At 39.7% G+C, this 17,309-nt stretch overlaps 2 protein-coding genes across 2 annotated transcripts in view; one reads left to right on the plus strand and one right to left on the minus strand.

Annotated features, from left to right (window-relative positions):
* LOC115376661 (programmed cell death 1 ligand 1-like) overlaps positions 1-17,309 on the plus strand; it is a 104,095-nt gene that overhangs the window by 82,393 nt on the left and 4,393 nt on the right. The gene's annotated exons all lie outside the window — the stretch shown is intronic.
* The window catches only part of LOC115376648 (uncharacterized), a 44,538-nt gene that overhangs the window by 18,504 nt on the left and 8,725 nt on the right, over positions 1-17,309 (minus strand). Inside the window, exon 2 of the mRNA XM_030076368.1 lies at positions 9,849-10,026. The gene's annotated coding sequence lies outside the window, so the exon portion shown is untranslated. The remainder of the gene's footprint in view (positions 1-9,848; positions 10,027-17,309) is intronic.

Raw genomic sequence — 17,309 nt, forward strand, 5'->3', positions numbered from 1 at the left:
GTAGTGTGGACCAGGCAAAAGCAAAGTTGCAGGAAACAGGAATGTGGCAGAGAGGGTTAGAGAAAGTAGGGAGAGGAAGAGTAGGGAAAGAGGTAAAACGGACAGAAACATTTCTTGCGAATTGCCATAGTTTTTTGGGAGAAGTTAAACTCTCCATTCAGAAGTCCTCTGCACAACCAAAAACAACAGGTGCCATTTAAGACCTTAACTTCTCGACATAGTTCAGGAAAACGAATACCGATCCTAAAGACAAAACATTCTCAACAAAAGCAACTGAGATTGCTCTAGCACCCATGACCTCGCCCCCTCCCTACGCCGAGGCAAGGGCGATGATTAGAAGCTACCTAACACTGGATGGATGAACCTGCACCCGCTTGCTCAGACCAAACAATAACAGGTCCAAATCAGGGCCACATAGAGATGATAGATGTTTCCCATTGTGAAGGCTAGAGCCACTGAGCCAAACATTTTAATCCCAACCAATAGATAAAGCAAAACTCACACCCACAAGACCTCTACACACCACAATATGATTACACATGTAAATTAGCAAAGGAAAAACTACCACTAGTCATGATGACTTGGCCTATGCAGTTTACACAGTACACATGGACATGTGTCACTGGAGAAGGAAATGTTTTGTGACCTAAACTGGCACCCCTGTTAAACACTTATCACTGATTCTTGAGAATTTGGATAAATCATGTCCCACTAAGAAAAATGCTATTTCTGCTGGAAATTTACAACATTTTAATGAATAAAAAGAATCAAGGGCATAATCAGGGGCTCCTTTGCACATTTGTAAGGTTTTTTCATAGGTTTATTTTTAATTTGTATTAATTTAATGATTATATGTTGGCCCATGCCCTACAAAACCAGTTGTCCTCAGATAGGAGATAATCATTTCAACTTGATTAAAACAACAAAAAGTAATAATTTCATTGAATAATATCTTTACCACATGAAAGAGTACATCATAATATATATTAAAAACTACAAACGATGGGTTTTGAACAATATTTACTATTATTTTATGGTTGCTCAAAATGTGTCCCAGATATTCGTCACCACCGTCAGATATTTATTTAAAAAATAATAATAAAAAAACTACAAGGTCAATTACATTCCTGAGGAGCCCTTTTCAAACCTTCAGCTCTACTGCATTCTTCAAGACCGCTCAGGCTCCTGGAAGTTTGCTATTTTCTCTTAAATCTCCTCATATTTTTGGACACTGCTACTGTCACAACCATAACATGTCAACACCGTCACTTCTGTATAAAAAATATTAAATTAGATTATGGAATAAATGTATACTTTTTAAGAAGAGGTCTGATGCAGGTAGCAACAGGGCGAAAACAAGCGGGCTAATGTGAACAACTCATGCTGATCATGTGAAAGAGCAGGTTTTTGTCACCACCGTCAGACGTCACCACCGTCAGGTTTTCTGTGTGACGGTGATGACTGAAGTCTGAAAAATGCTTATATCAGTGCTCAGGATTGTTACTTTTTGTACCAAATAGTTAAATAAAGTTGTTAAGCAAGAAGCCATTGACTTGAGTGGTATAAATTTTGGAAATGTATGTTTTAATGAGGCGACTGTCACCACCGTCAGAGGCAGTTATATTGGTTTTAAATTAATATGTTTACAATATGTTTCTTTGGTGCTGTTGAGTTATTAAAGTATTAGTCTTTTTAATACAAAAATATGTTTTTCAAATTAAAAAAAAAAACATTATGGTGACGGTGTTGACAAAAACAAAGTAGCCTAATAACTGGAAAAACCTATTTTATGAAAAAAAATGCAAAATGAGGAGGTTGCACTGGTACATTGCTGAACAGCCAAGACCTTGGCCTATAATGATATACCTTCAGATTTTGTAATTTAACTCACTTTTTTTTCTCAAAATTAAAACCTGTTTTATCCAAATTCCCAAGAATCAGTGTTATATCAGCTACTTAATTTCTATCATGCCCTGCTTGAACCAGATCAGGTTGCTATAGTCAAGTGCAGAGAACACCAAAAAGGAGATGGCAAAGTGGTAAGAGGCAACAATGCGGCAGATATCAGAAATTAGATATCAGAAATCTTAATTGTCATTATGCCAAAAGCATAACAAAATTATGGGGGTTTCCATTTCCAGTGTTTCATCAGAAGAATAAAGGAGAAATAACTAAAAACAAGAATAGTGACTGGAAAAGAAAAACAAAACAAGATAAAAAAAAAATATGAAAACCAGTTTAAAAGCAACCAAAGCCTCAGTTAAACCATAATAAAATAGCATTCACACACAACAGAAGTACTTATGTACTTACGTCAGAAAGCGTATAGTGGAGGTCACTGTGCGTGCTCTAAAGGAATAGCCCTTATCTCATAACATTGGCAGCAACACCATTTAAAGGATATCACTGAATATTTTGTACCATGGACAGGATACAGGGCCTGTCTCTCTCTCTTTCTCTATTTTACTCACAGTGACTCACACACACACACACACACACACACAAAGCATTTACACCATAGCTTTAAATGATAGGCGTTTGAATTACTGGAATCATGAAATGCACACACATAATTTGAGTTCAGATTACATAGTCTGGAAATATTAGAACCATCCACTTTCCATGGAAAGTTCTTGCAAGAAACAAGTTTTGTGACAGACTGCAATAAAGGCTATTTACATTTAGACAACATAAATAAATTCAGGGTTATGAAGGAAAATATGCAGATGTGTTGGATTATGAAAAATAAAAGAAGAATGAATTGCTCTAAAATGATAACAAATTTAAATATTAAAGCTCAGAAAGAGTGGAAAGGGCTGGGGGAGTTTTTCTGATACAGATGCTTCCTGAAAGATAGTGATTGACTTCATTGATATGGGAGCTCAAAACAAAACTGAAGGCAAGAGATACCTTCTTGTCTGTGTTGATCCATTCTCTTGGTGGGTCATGATAAATAAGAATGTTTAGATAAATTACATCCATTTTTTTTTTTTTTTTTACCATGCAGAGATTAGGGTAGTATGACAAGGAATGCAATCAGTGGTCTGCATGAACAATTGGCTGCTCCTTCATTAATGACCTGCCAGAACAGACTGGCCCTAGATTTCCTCTTAGCTAAAAAAGGAGGTGTGTGTGTTATGTCCCCTCAGGACTGTTGCGTCTTTACCCTAAACAATACTGCAGCAGACAGCTCTATAACTCCAGCTCTCTATAGCCTAAAGACCATATCAGAAGAATTGGCAGAACATTTAGGGATCCCCTTAGCTGATTGGCTTGATCTGCATTCGAAAATTGGAGAATTTTGATAGTTTCTGCATAAATTCCCTGCACCACCTCCTTATAGATTAATTTAACACCCCAGAGAGATGATTCCTGTGGTCTCCCTCCCTGAGCCCGGGGAGGATGGGACTGAAGTGGACCAGGACGAAGACGACTACGATGACCAAGAAGACCGTTTTTGTATCCCTGAACCCCATATAGACACATGATATACGCTAATGCTAATACATAACCATATACTCGCATACACATAGGGGCGTGAGACTTACAGGCTTTCATAGAAATGTTTACTGTTTTCCATAAACTGTGCAAGATGAATTGCTGATGATAGTTGCTAATAACACTTACGCATAGCCAGCTTACACATATCTGCTGACATATAGGTTGCTCGGAAGGTAGGAACACATGCTTCTGCTTAAGATTTAAATTATGGGTTTTTGCTGTTGATAAAATAAGAGTATACCAAAAGGGGGCATTAAAAACCTGATGTTTGATTGTGTTGCTTATTTAGGCTGGGAATCACTGGCAGTTTGGGGGGGCTGACCGGCTGGTTTTCCGCCTAAAGTGGTACCGCAATACAGAATAACATTCTGACCTAGTTTTGTTGACATAATAAAATTATGTCAAAAGGGGGAATTGTTACAACTGGCCGTATAGTTCAATGTTTCTTGCATTATCCAATGTATTACATATTTCAGGGCAGCTTGGCTGCTAAGCAGAGGACAGATAAAGCAGGAGCCAGATGTACTTTCTCTATCTTGTTATTTAGGTCTGTTGCATTAGATACAGGCCCAGTCAACATTCACACACATAGCATAGCACATTCCAGAAACAAGGCATGGACAGTGGTTGGCCTGTCCATGTCCGGGTAACCGGTCAATTATTCTCGGTTTAAGTCGTTTAAGTCCAACCTCTGTACGGAGCAGGCCCAGCCCAAGAACATAAATGTGTATCATTTCCTGATATTGGGGCTCTTTCTGACTGAGATCCTGCAGGAGCTCTGTCACACTGAGACCAGCGCTTCCTTGCTTTATATGTGACCATAATATCAGAAATCATCAGAAAGCATCAGAATATTGAAGACTGACTCCGGTCTGTTCTTGGGCTTTCGGGAATCGGGAGCTAACAGTGCTGTCAGTTGAATGTCAGTTGAATGTCTGTTTTACCCCAAGGAAACACTGGACAGTTTTGTCCTGGTTGATGCTGACATGCTTGGTAGAGTAAGTTCCCAAGTCAAACCAACAACCTGCCTTTTAGACCCGATCCCAACATCACTTCTCAAAACATTTTATGGATTCTTTGAAGTTGAGCTTTTAAACATTGTCAATTCTTCTCTTCAGACAGGCGTCTTCCCTGCAGCTTTTAAAACAGCTGTAGTGAGGCCTCTTCTGGAGAAGAACAATTTGGATCCCACCATTCTTAATAATTACAGACCAGTATCCAACTTACCATTTTTAAGTAAAATTTTAGAAAAAATTGTTTTTATTCAGCTGAATAATTTTTTAATTAACCACTCAATCTTTGAAAAGTTTCAGTCTGGTTTTAGGATGAATCACAGTACAGAGACTGCACTGTTAAAAATTGTTAATGACCTCAGGTGCAATTTGGACACACACAAGCTTTCAGTCCTTGTGCTACTGGATCTAAGCGCTGCTTTCGATACAGTAGATCACACTATTCTTTTAAATAGACTCAGACACCTGGTCGGCCTCTCTGGCACTGTTCTTAAGTGGTTCACTTCTTATCTCACAGCGAGAAAATTCATGGTAAGCTTGGATACATGCTCCTCAAGAATACATGAGATAAAATGTGGTGTGCCCCAAGGATCAATTTTAGGCCCCATTCTTTTTAATTTATATATGCTCCCACTTGGCAGTGTCATCAGGAGACATGGGATCAATTTTCACAGTTATGCTGATGACACACAGCTGTATATTTCCATGTCTCCTGATGACACAGGGCCACTTGATGCCCTTTTTAACTGTATTTTAGACATAAAATCCTGGATGGCAGAAAACTTCCTGCAGCTCAACCAGGACAAAACTGAAGTTTTAATCATCGGTCCTGAGGCCCAGAGAGTGAAACTTTTACCAAAACTACAAACACTGTCTTTAAATCCATCCAATCACGTAAAAAATCTGGGCATCATTTTTGACTCTGAGCTCAATTTTATTCCACACATTAAAAATGTTACAAAAACAGAATTTTATCATTTAAAGAATATAGCCAGAGTCCGCCCGTTTCTCTCTCGGGCAAATACAGAGATGCTGATGCATGCCTCCGTTTTTCTCTCGGTCTATTGTTTACGTCCCAGAATGCATTGCACAGTGACGTCGGTTGATTGGCCCAACCATATGTCACTCAGAAAACAGTCAGCCAATCAGTGGGAAGGGGCTGATTCTCTCTTCTGATTGGCTAAACAAACCATTTTGCCAGAGCTCCAGATAAAAGCAAGAGAAAGGAGCTGTAAAACTATATTTATCAGAACACAAGTACTCAAAACCACAAATACATCTTGCTAGGGACATCAACAGTTAAAATAAAACCCTGAAAAAGTGTACAACATGGGGCCTTTAAGTAAATTTAAAGGCATGTACTCTTGGATACTTAAGTACCTTTAAAAGCAAGTACTTTTTTACTCTTACTCGAGTAACATGTCGACTGAGCTACTTTTACTTGTAATGGAGTAAATTTTGACCAGTAGTATTTTTACTCTTACTCAAGTACTGGGGTCAAGTTCTCTGTCCATCTCTGGTTGTTTTACATGGAAATATGTTGTTTGACTTTGAGTTCACTAAATAGACAGCTGTAAGTGACGCAGTAGTGGTTGTCAAGGAGTGGTGGCCAGGTAGTCAACTCTCCCTCTGAATAGCCCCTCAGTTAAGTTTGGATGCTTGTGAAGGTTTAAAGATGAAGAATTTCGATTGTAATGGCCATTTTGCAACTGTTTATCTTTGTGATTGTAATAATGTTTTTTGTCAATTTAAGTTTAAATGTAGAATAATTTACTGTGGTTAATACTAGATATGTAAGCCTTCCACTTGGTTAAGCGTGCTTGCCTCTGGCTTAATGTTATGTTAGAAATAGTATCACTTATATCACTGCTAATGCATTTCTGTTTTTGTACGATATTTAAAGCTGCAGTTTCTATATATGTTGCTGATTGTACTGAGTGTAATCATGCATGTTATGTTATAGCCACATAGAAATGTTTATTTGCTCATTCAACTGCTAAATAATAGGTTATGGGTGGAACTCTGTACAAGAACACACACACACACACACACACACACACACACACACACACACACACACGGATCTGTAAATGTATGTTAAGTTTAATAACCTTAATAAAAAAGACAACAAATCAGAACTCTCTATCCAAGTGCCTTAATTCTGTCATGTCTCTGCATTCTCATAGTCCAAATTAAGGCAGATAACTGAGAAGACATCATCCTAGTCCGATAGAATTGGAAGCTCTCTGATTGGATGTTTCTTGTGTGCACTATGGGAGTGTTCCCCAACCCAGTCCTCAAGGACTGCCTGTCCTGCAGGACAAACATCCTGCTTTCATGGATGAATGAAATGCCGTCGACAAAGAAAAACTGGCATAAAATAATGCAATGCATGCCTTTGGAGTTCCTCAATGTTACACTCCACAGCTGATACCTTTTAAACACACTACCTCTGGAGTTCCTGGACACAGTGGAGGTTCTGCCCATGTTGCCGCCCTAGGCGAAATTACTGCCTTGCGCCCTTCCGTGTAACTACTCCTACCCCTACATTAGTAATTCATTTTGCACATAATTTTACATTATTGTTGGTAACAAACTAATTTAAGCAACAAAAAAAATCTGAAGAGCCGCTTGGGAGCCGAAAGAGCCGGTTCTTTTTAGTGAGCCGAGCCAAAAGAGCCGGTTCTCTAAAAAGAGCTGGAATTCCCATCACTAACACGCTGCTCCTCCGTGAAACACGCTGTGTTTTTCCTTGTCGCTCATGTTTGTGATTGGTCTGCTGCCTCAGACTCCGCCCCTTATACGTGCGCGTTCACAGCTCTTGATGAGGCAAACCTGGATCGAGTGAGTGAGTTGATAACCAGCGTCGTGACACCGGTTATCCCTGATCACCATGATCTCCATCAGTGTATCCGGATAGGTCTGAGAGATCCAGGGAAAACTGAGCTGCTGCCTGATACAGGCCTCAGGTCCTTTCTGGGTTCAGGGTTTGTTTATGTGTATGTGTATGTGTGTGTGTTTGTGTGTGTCTGCTACAGACTGCTCTCTCCTCTATTTTGTGCCTCCTTGCCCTGCAACAGACAGGAGAAATGTGTTCAGACGTGACAGCGCCACCATCTGACTTCTCCTCACACCACTCCGTTTTTTTTTTTTTTTTTTTTTTTTTGTTAAATATTCCAATGTGTGAATTTCAGATCCACAAGATCCATTTCTTCACTTTGACAGAGCCAAGCTAACGACTCCCATAGACTTCCAATCTTTATGCTAAGCTAACAGGAAATGCTACCCATAGGAACTGAACCAGTGTCCAACATCTTGGGTGTATTCAGCGCAGACGTACCGGTATGTAACGTCAAGCTAACAGAAACGATAAAGCTCTGAACAACCTGTTGCATTACGCAGCGTTGCAAGTATGGACGCCCAGAGGGACATTCTCCTCGCGACTGTAGCCGAAGAACTGTCTGAGCAGGACATTACTTTACATGAATCATTACCGTAATTATAGGGGTGCTGCAATACATTCAATGTCCACTATGAAAAAAACAGTTATTGTTAAACACTGTCTCCAAGATGAGGAAATATTATAAACTATGTCTGATTTATCGTCATAGTCACCACATACATGTGCTTTTACCTCTTCAAATGATGGGTAACATTTTAAACATAGGCTGCAGTAATATAGCGACTTGGAAGCCATAATGGAGCTCTATTGTTTTAAATGGCGGAGGCTTCAATACAGGCTGATGCTGATTGGAAAACTACCTCCAAGGCACGTTACAACCAAACACACCATTCAATGAGACAACGTCACACAACGTTATGTATCGTAACGTCGTTGAATACACCCCTGGTCTCATTCTGGGGATGTCGGGAAAAGAAAAAGGGGATTTTACCCAAAAGGTTGGAATGTTCCTTTAAGTCATTAGTGTCCTGTGTGAAGTTTACCTCAGTGTCAGGTAGGATTTGCTGGTGTGTGTTAAGGGAGTCCACTGTGAGAGGCTGCTGTTTGTCTTCACCTCTGGCTAAAAAACTGAAAGATTGCATAAATAAATCCCTCAGTGATTCATCTAAATCTAAAATAGATAATTTTGAAATCATCTCTTGATAAACAGCTGCTCTTATCTTTTGTGCTGTGTTTTTGTTTTACTTGTTAGATTTTATTTGTGGAGTTTGGGACGTGACTATAGAAATGATCACTGAGCCCCTGAAGCATTCACCCCCACCCCTTCCTTTCTGTACGGTTGAAATATTATTTGAAATATTATTTCACTGTCACTTAAAGACTAAAGGAGCCCAGAGGCTGGCGTGTATTTTATCAAGCTTTTATTTAAACCTCTGAATTAAATTCCCCTCATTTATTTTCAAAAATATTTTTAAAAATCACCAGTCTACAAGATAAATTTTTGGTTGAACCAAAAGAGTCATGAGTAAAAAAAACAAAACAAGGGAATGTCTGTTAAGTGGATGTATTTTTATGTATTTTTATCCTGGCAAAGCAGTTTCCCCCTGGGGATTTTTGCGTTTAAGGTTTTTTTCAATTCAATTCAATTCAATTAAAAAAAAAAAAACAAAAAAAAATTCCTTCTTCTTCTCTTCAAAATTGAAAAACAAACAGAATTAAAATAAGAAGGCTAAAAAAATTATTAATTTTATAAAAGAAGATGAAGAAAGGGGAAAAAAAAAAAATACTCAGCCTAACTTGGAAAAAAAGATCCACTGGGTTCTCAGCCAATGGGCAGGCCATTTTCCAAGAGAGCTGATTGGTCAGTAGGTGGGAGTTTTCTACCTGCTGAGCTCTTATCCTGAACTTAACCTGCTCCGTAGCAGGTGAGGTGTTCAGCGTATGTTACCACGGCAACGTAGCCCGATAAAAAGTAAGCCACCTTCATGGTACAGAAAAGCCAGCAGGGTTAACCCTGAAGTTAGCTCGCTAAGCCCAAATCCAGCTTTATGGTACAGGCCTCTGACCTTTGGAGGGGCTTTCACATAGTGCACAGTTTGTACCGCGCTCTGTGCTGGGTACAGTGCAGAGCAGCATGCCCAGTATGGTTGAGCCAGATACTCGGCTAAAACGAGTATCCGGTATGGATAAAGCACTTTTGCTGAGTACGAGTATGATCCGAGTAATATGAGTCAATGAGCACGTTTACATGCACACCATATTGCTGTATTATTCAGAATATCCTCAATAATCCGGTTGCACACGAGTCATATAAACACAGTGAACCCGATTAAGGTCATATGGAGAAAATTCTGAATCAGACCCCTGACATACGCCTGTTCCAACCAGGATATTATGCCATGTTAACACCTTAATCTGAAAACGCCCCTTACCAGAATATTCAGTCACGTCTGCGCATGCTCGATTCACAAGGAATCACTAGGAATCCTGGGTCTTTGCTTCTATGGTTACCGCAAGCAGGGAGAACAACATGACGAACAGCAGCAAGAGCCAGGAGACTGCAGTCTGCCTTCAGCTGGTCAAACACTTCAGTATCATGGAGGATATCAGCTTCTTCTTCTTCTTCTTCTCTATTTCCGGCAGACCAGACACTTATACGCGTACTGCTGCCCCCCGCAGGTTGAGTATTGCATTACATCAGAGCGTGGAATACACTGAAACACAAAAAAGACAAATTATGAGGGATTGGTAGATAGATAGGTATACTTTATTGATTTATTGATTTATTGGTGTTTAATGGGGGTCCACATTTATTTTCATGATTTAATAAAAAAAAAAAAAAAAAAAATACACTCCAAGAATGGCCATGGACCCTGATTGGCTGCCAGGACCCTGGGCATGTGCCAAATGTGCCCGTGCAGGGATCCGTCATAGCTTGGAAGCCACAATGGAGCTCTATCATTTTACATGGCGGAGGCTTAAATACAGGCTGATGCTGATTGGATAACACCTCTGACACGCCCACAAAACAGAGGAAAACTGCCTCCGAGGCAAAATGTTACCAGAGCCCGTCTACGACGAGCCTTGCCACTCTCCATTAACCCCCATTGTATCAAACTTGGTTGCAGTTCCACCGTAATTCCACTGGGGGTGATCGCGGGCGAGTGCAGAATGAATGGGGCTCTATGGAACTAAACGGCTAAATTTGTCTCTTACTCCTGTTTATGCTTGAAAAATCGCAAATACTGTTGCAGTTTCTGAAAGTTCAATATGGATTATAGGTTAAAAGTGAAATTAGCGAGGACTTATATCCTTTCAGTTTCCTACAGTTTGGGCTGTTGTTGGCCATAACACGCTAGCATTTGCTAATGAATGCTGACTGGTCAGTGACGGACTTGCGGCTGTTTACGACGAGGGATCCCACCTGATGGCACCTGAAGACCAAGAGAAACGGGAAACACCACTCTTAAGGAGGACTTTTCCATCAAAGTTGATATTTGTGTATACAGAGAATGTCTAATATAGCACAGGCGGGCTCTCTGAGTGTCTCCGTCTGCTCTGTGGAGACGGGCTCTGGAAATCGCCGTAAAGCAGCACCTCTCAATGTGTGACGTCATCACACTTTTTGAACGGCTTTTTAGAACAGATAGGTGAACTTAAAAATCCAATATTCAGCTGAGGGTATTTTTTTAGCCCCAACTTTTGAAAACAGTATTCAAATTACTTGACAAAAAATTATTTCCAGAGAAAAGTGGATTTTTAGGGGTGTAGCCCGATAGACTCCCATTCATTCTGCACTCGCCCGTGAGCGCCCTCACATGGACAGAGACGTGTTTCCGAGAACGGCAAGTTAGACGAGAGTGGCATTTCTCCCCATATTAGAGATTCTCTGGTGTTACGACCAAACACATCATTCAATGAGACGACGTCACACAGCGTTACATATCATAACATCGTTGGATACCATCCAGGTATGACTCTTTTTTTCAGCTCGGTCTGTAATCACTGATAGTCAGTAGAATTTCTGCTAAACTTGGTTGGTAATGTAGAGGTAATTCTGAGCCTGAAAAAAATCAACACTGTAGAGGGTAATAAAGAGGAGAGAGCTCATATTGAAGAACATGAATCAGCATGAACATGAATTAGTCTAGAAACATTAGGGCTTAAGCAATGCTTTGTAGCAGGAACATAAGCACTTAGGTGATGCTTTTTCACTGTGTTGACATCAAGGTTCACACGGATCAAGTGACATTCTGTAGTGAGCAAACCTCCACCTGCACTGACCACAACTGCCATGCTTTAATGCAGATCAAAGTCTGACCTAGTTAGAATGTATCCAGTCAGCTTTTTCTCATTTAGAAAAAAAAGACCACTAATCATTGGCCAGAGTCCAAGATCTACACACCCAAGGTAAATCGGGCCCAATTAAAAACTGTTATCTCACCAGCAAGCCTCACACTGGCACTGCTACTCTTATGATCATGTATGATCTCTTTGTATGAACAGAATCACTGACACGGTGGTTGGGAGGGTATAAAATCAAGTGCACAAACTAAGAATGTTAGTCGTCTTCCTTTGTGATCGACTCACTGTTTGTTTCCATTTGAGATCTCGAATGAAAATAAACCTGCCTGCTTGAGACTCTGCCTGGTTCCTAGTTTTGATTTTTGGAGCCTCCAAGACTTATTTTATTGGTGTTTTTGGTACCAAGTCTAAGAAGTTTTCTGCAGTCAATCTAGCCTGATCTGGACCGAAGTTTTCCACATCAGTAACAGACGCAGTGCTTTTGAGCAGAGTTAAGGTTAGGGGTTGGGGCAGAATGTGACTGGTGTCGCGTCTCTCACTGCAGACACAGAGGTCGTTTTTTTTTTTGTTTTTTTTTACCATCTGCTCACTCTTACCGGCTGGTTTCTGATATAAATTCAGTTGGAAAACTTTGCTCTTACTGGATGCGGTGCAGAGTCAGAGTCTTAACACACACACACCACTTACACACACACACACACACACACACATACATATACACATACATACATGTATATATATATATATATATATATATGTATGTATGTGTGTGTGTGTGTGTGTGTGTGTATGTGTATATATATATATATATATATATATATATACTCTCTCTCTCTCTAGTACTTAATAATTGCCCACTGCATGTGTTGTATTCACTGATGCACTTAAGAATATTCATGTTCTGTGTTTATAAAAAAAAAAATGTCCTGTAAATAGTTTGTTTACTATTGTGATCAAAAACATTGATCTGAAGCTTCTGAGGCTGTTCTGAAAATAGTTTTCCAATAAACAATAAATATAGCAACTTCTTCTTCTGTATTTCCGGCAGACCAGATACCTATAGGCGTATTGTGCATGTAAACTAGTCAATGGCCCAATCCCAATGTAAGCCCTCACACACTCACTAGGGAGTTTAAGCAACGGCGGATTTTGCGGCAGCTACGGCAACCCGAAATAGATCTGCACTCTGCTGATCGAGACTTCAGCCGTCGTGCCGGCGCTGTCTGCCGTAGCCTGATCCTGATCTACAATGGCGAAAGGATCATTCTCACGTAGTCGCTACAACGCGTGATATAGGCGTGTCAGTTAAATAGTTTTCCTCGTATTTCTGAAATTAAATGTGTTCTTGCACGGCATGCATGTCACGCACCGAACTATGCCTTCACACTCCGATCAGATGTGTGCTTAATTGTCAATAATTAATTATTATTAGTAATATATTATTATTATTATTAATTAAATCTTTAAATTATTGTCTGAAATGTAGCCTACACATCTTTCCGTTTTGCTCTCTACCTGCACTTGGCATAATGACAATACATTTGAATAGCAAAAAAACTTTAAAGCACTCACTATGAATGTAACACTTTTAATTAACAAAACTGCACAGTGTTGATGCTGAGGCAAACGCTGCCGCGGCAGTTTGCTTAATGACTACTGTGGATTTGACAGCTACGGAGAGAGGCATTTCCGGTTGCAGTAGCCGCCGCACAATCCACCTTTGCTTAAACCATAGACATAGAAAGAGGCTAGATTGGCCACTCCCCCTTTTTTCACGTCAGACTTGGCGGCCATCTTGAAGCGGTTGACCGCCCAAACACAGAGTGGGACTCGGTGACAATAATAAAGCTTGTTGATGGAAAATGCCTCAACATTGTGCAGCCTACAATTGTAAAAACCGACGTACTGCACAATCCAGACAACAGGGAATCACCTTCCACATGTAAGACGCATGTTTAGTTTAATTTGGTCATTATAACTTACCCATTATTACTTAGCCTACCAGGGACCACCTGAGCCCCCCAAAAAGCTAGGGAAAACCCTGTACTCAGTGTGCATTTTACACAAATTCCCTCAAGCCGTTCCCACAGCATAGACTGTTTAATGTATATTTTGGGTCTAATGTTAATGCATGACTTTCTACTGAGCCATCATTTGAATAATAATGTGTGTGTGATCCTTGGTGGTCTGGCAGAGTGTTCACAGGTACAATATCTACATGAGAACCTCAGACGAAGAACCATTTTTTCACATTTTAGATCACATTTCACATTAATGTGTATATATTTACCTTGAATTTGATTATATCAAAAAGAAAATGATCAAGTGAGGCCCTCTGACAAAGAACCATATAGGCTATGCATGTTTTCACATTTTAGATAATCATCAATATTTCCACATTTTAGATAATCATCAACATTACACTATTTAGACTAATATGCCTGTCACATTAATGTGCATATATTTACCTTGAAAACTGATAATGTGTCCTTATTCTACTGACAAAATATATTTCTTCCATAGGCCTAACCTTTCAATATATGGCCATGAGAAACGAAATTGATAACAAATGGACTGACAGACATCTTAAAATTCGCCATATCTGATGATAAAGTGCTTTCTGATGGGCATCTGAGGGGGGAAAACATGCTTCTAGTGCGAATTTAACCCGAGTCTATAAATAATAAGTCTTGTGTGATAACAACTATACCACTACAACTTCAAAATATTCAAGAGGAATAGATATTTATTTCCAGAAGCTTGTATTGGTAATGTACAGTGAATCGCGGGGTCGACCGCAGCAAGATGGCGCCGCCGTCGGACGTCAGTCTACTGGGATTCCACCGGAAGGCGTCCAGTCTACCTATGTATGTCTGAATCTCAATCTCCTCCCTAAGCCCTGAGCTCTGAGCCCTCACTGACTTAAGGAGCTGCACCTGGAAAGTGATTGAGTCCGTGAGGCAGCTAGTGGTTGAAGTAGCTACTATAAAAAGGGAATGGGACAGCCCTTTGTTTGGTTGTCAACAGCGATGCATCATGTTTCTCACAATCGCAGCTACATTTTTTGCTTGGTATTTTTGAGGAGTTGTGAAAACAGCATTAAAAATGATCGACTCCCACAAAAGGCATTGATGAGTTTGCCAAGAGATAAAAAAACAAATAGCCTATGCATTGCCTATATCTGCTTATTTCCTTAGTTTCTGAAGGCCATCTTATATAAAATATTATACTCACATGAGAACTTTTTCTTTTTTGTAGCATCACTGCTGATTGCACCCTCCATGTTTTTTTTTCTTTTGATGCTGTGCGGGCAGTGCGTTTTACATATTTTATTCTATTTAAATTATAATTGTATTATTATTTTATTTTATTTTAGTATTTTATATTATCTTTTCTTCTTATTATTATTATTATTATTTTATCTTATTTTATTTGATCTTATCTTATTTTATCGTGTTATCCTATTGTGTATTTTACCTTTTTATTCTGCTTCTATTGTGTTATCCTGTGGTGTGTTATCTTGTGCAGCACTTTGGAAAACCTTGTGTCTGTTAAAATTGTGCTTTATAAATAACGTGTATTGGATTGGATTGGATTGTTTACAAATTCGCTTGTTTCACTTCGCTTTTATCGCGGCCGCCAGCTGGTTTCCCCAGGGGAATCATGTCATATGTCACAATGCAATGAACTATGGGTAATTCCCGCTCAGTCCGTGAGGGCTTAGGGTTGTCCCATTGACAAATCATGAAGTGCGTGAGGGATCTCTCGTGGACTTTTTGAGCCCTTAATGCACCCTTTCCGTAAGTGGGCATCTCCGCAGACTTAGCGTAAGGGAATTACCCATAGTTCATTGCATTGTGACGGATGACATGAATCCCCTGGGGAAACCAGCTGCTGCCGCTAAGAGCGAAGTGAAACGAGCGAATTTGTAAACAATCCAATCCACTTTATTTATAAAGCACAATTTTAACAGACACAAGGTTTTCCGAAGTGCTGCACAAGATAACACACCACAGGATAACACAATAGAAGCAGAATAAAAAGGTAAAATACACAATAAGATAACATGATAAAATAAGATAAGATCAAATAAAATAAGATAAAATAATAATAATAATAAGAAGAAGAAGAAGAAGAAGAAGAGGAAAAGATAATATAAAATAATAAAATAAAATAATGCACTGCCTGCACAGCCTAAAAAGAAAAAAAACATGCACACATAAAATCATAAATCATAAAATCATAAATCCTACATGGTATAAAAAAAACAAAAAACATGGAGGGTGCAATCAGCAGTGACACCGCAAAAAAGAAGTTCTCATGTGAGTATAATATTTTATATAAGATGGCCTTCAGAAACGAAGGAAATAAGCAGATGGGCAATGCATATTTGTTTTTGTTTTTATCTCTTGGCAAGCTCATCAATGCCTTTTGTGGGAGTAGATCATTTTTTAATGCTGTTTTTACGACTCCTCAAAAATACCAAGCAAAAAACGTAAAATAAAAAGTCCCAAAGCTGCGATTGTGAGAAACATGATGCATCGCTGTTGACAACCAAACAAAGGGCTGTCCCATTCCCTTTTCACTACTTCAGCCCCTTGCAGCCTCACACACTCAGTCACTTTCCAGGTGCAGCTACTTAAGTCAGTGAGGGCTCAGGGCTCAGGGCTTAGGGAGGAGATTGAGATTCAGCCAATATCTGTGCTCGTGACGAATGAAACTCCTCATTGGGTAGCTGACTATACCGTCCACAGATATAGAGAGAAAGCTCGATACGTCATCGCGCTGTTTTAGCACGCTGGGCGACGTGCTTACGCACTGAAACTGAATAACAAGAAGCAGAGCTGTTTCTTGTAAAGCAGCCAGAGGCGCGCCTCCATATAAGAGAAACGTTCAGGAAGCAGGAAGACAGAGAGAGAGGAAGACACACAGAGAGAAACACACATAAGGCTACAGTCACAGCCACACAGTCTGAGGCAGATCTGCTCCACTCCCATGGCTTTTTTCGGCGCTGCGTCCCTCCTGGCTCTGAGCTGCCTGATCTGTCACCTGGCTGCTTCCTCTGAAGGTGAGTGTGAGTGTGAATGGATAGGGGCCTATTTCACGAAACCTAGATTAGGCTTTAAACCTGGATTTAGCAGCTATCCTGGCTTAATATAGCCAGGATTAGGGATTAATGGGTTTCATGAAAGGTGGATTATTTTGCGAGATTAACCTGGCCAGTAAACCTGGCTATAATTAGCCTGAACTTGGTTTCATGAAAGTAATCCCACCTTAATTACCATGGAAACTCAGCCTAAGCCTTAGCCTGCTCCGGACCAGGCTAGAAGTCAAGCTTAAATTAATCCAGGACGACGACTTATGCATTAAGTTTGTCGGCAACACTTTGCCACGCTGTCTCCCTTGCTTTAATTGCCTTTACGTTTTTTGTTTTTTTGTTTTTTCGTTTTTATTAGGTCAAAGTCAAGTCAAGTACATGAATTATAAAGGCAACACACATTTTTCAGTAGAGATATTGCTGTAAATACACTTCAGTATAAAAATAACAAAAAAAAAAAAGAAATTACAATGATTTACAGTGAACAACA

This window comes from Myripristis murdjan, chromosome 18 (assembly GCF_902150065.1).
Source record: "Myripristis murdjan chromosome 18, fMyrMur1.1, whole genome shotgun sequence".
Classification (NCBI taxonomy): Eukaryota; Metazoa; Chordata; class Actinopteri; order Holocentriformes; family Holocentridae; genus Myripristis; species Myripristis murdjan.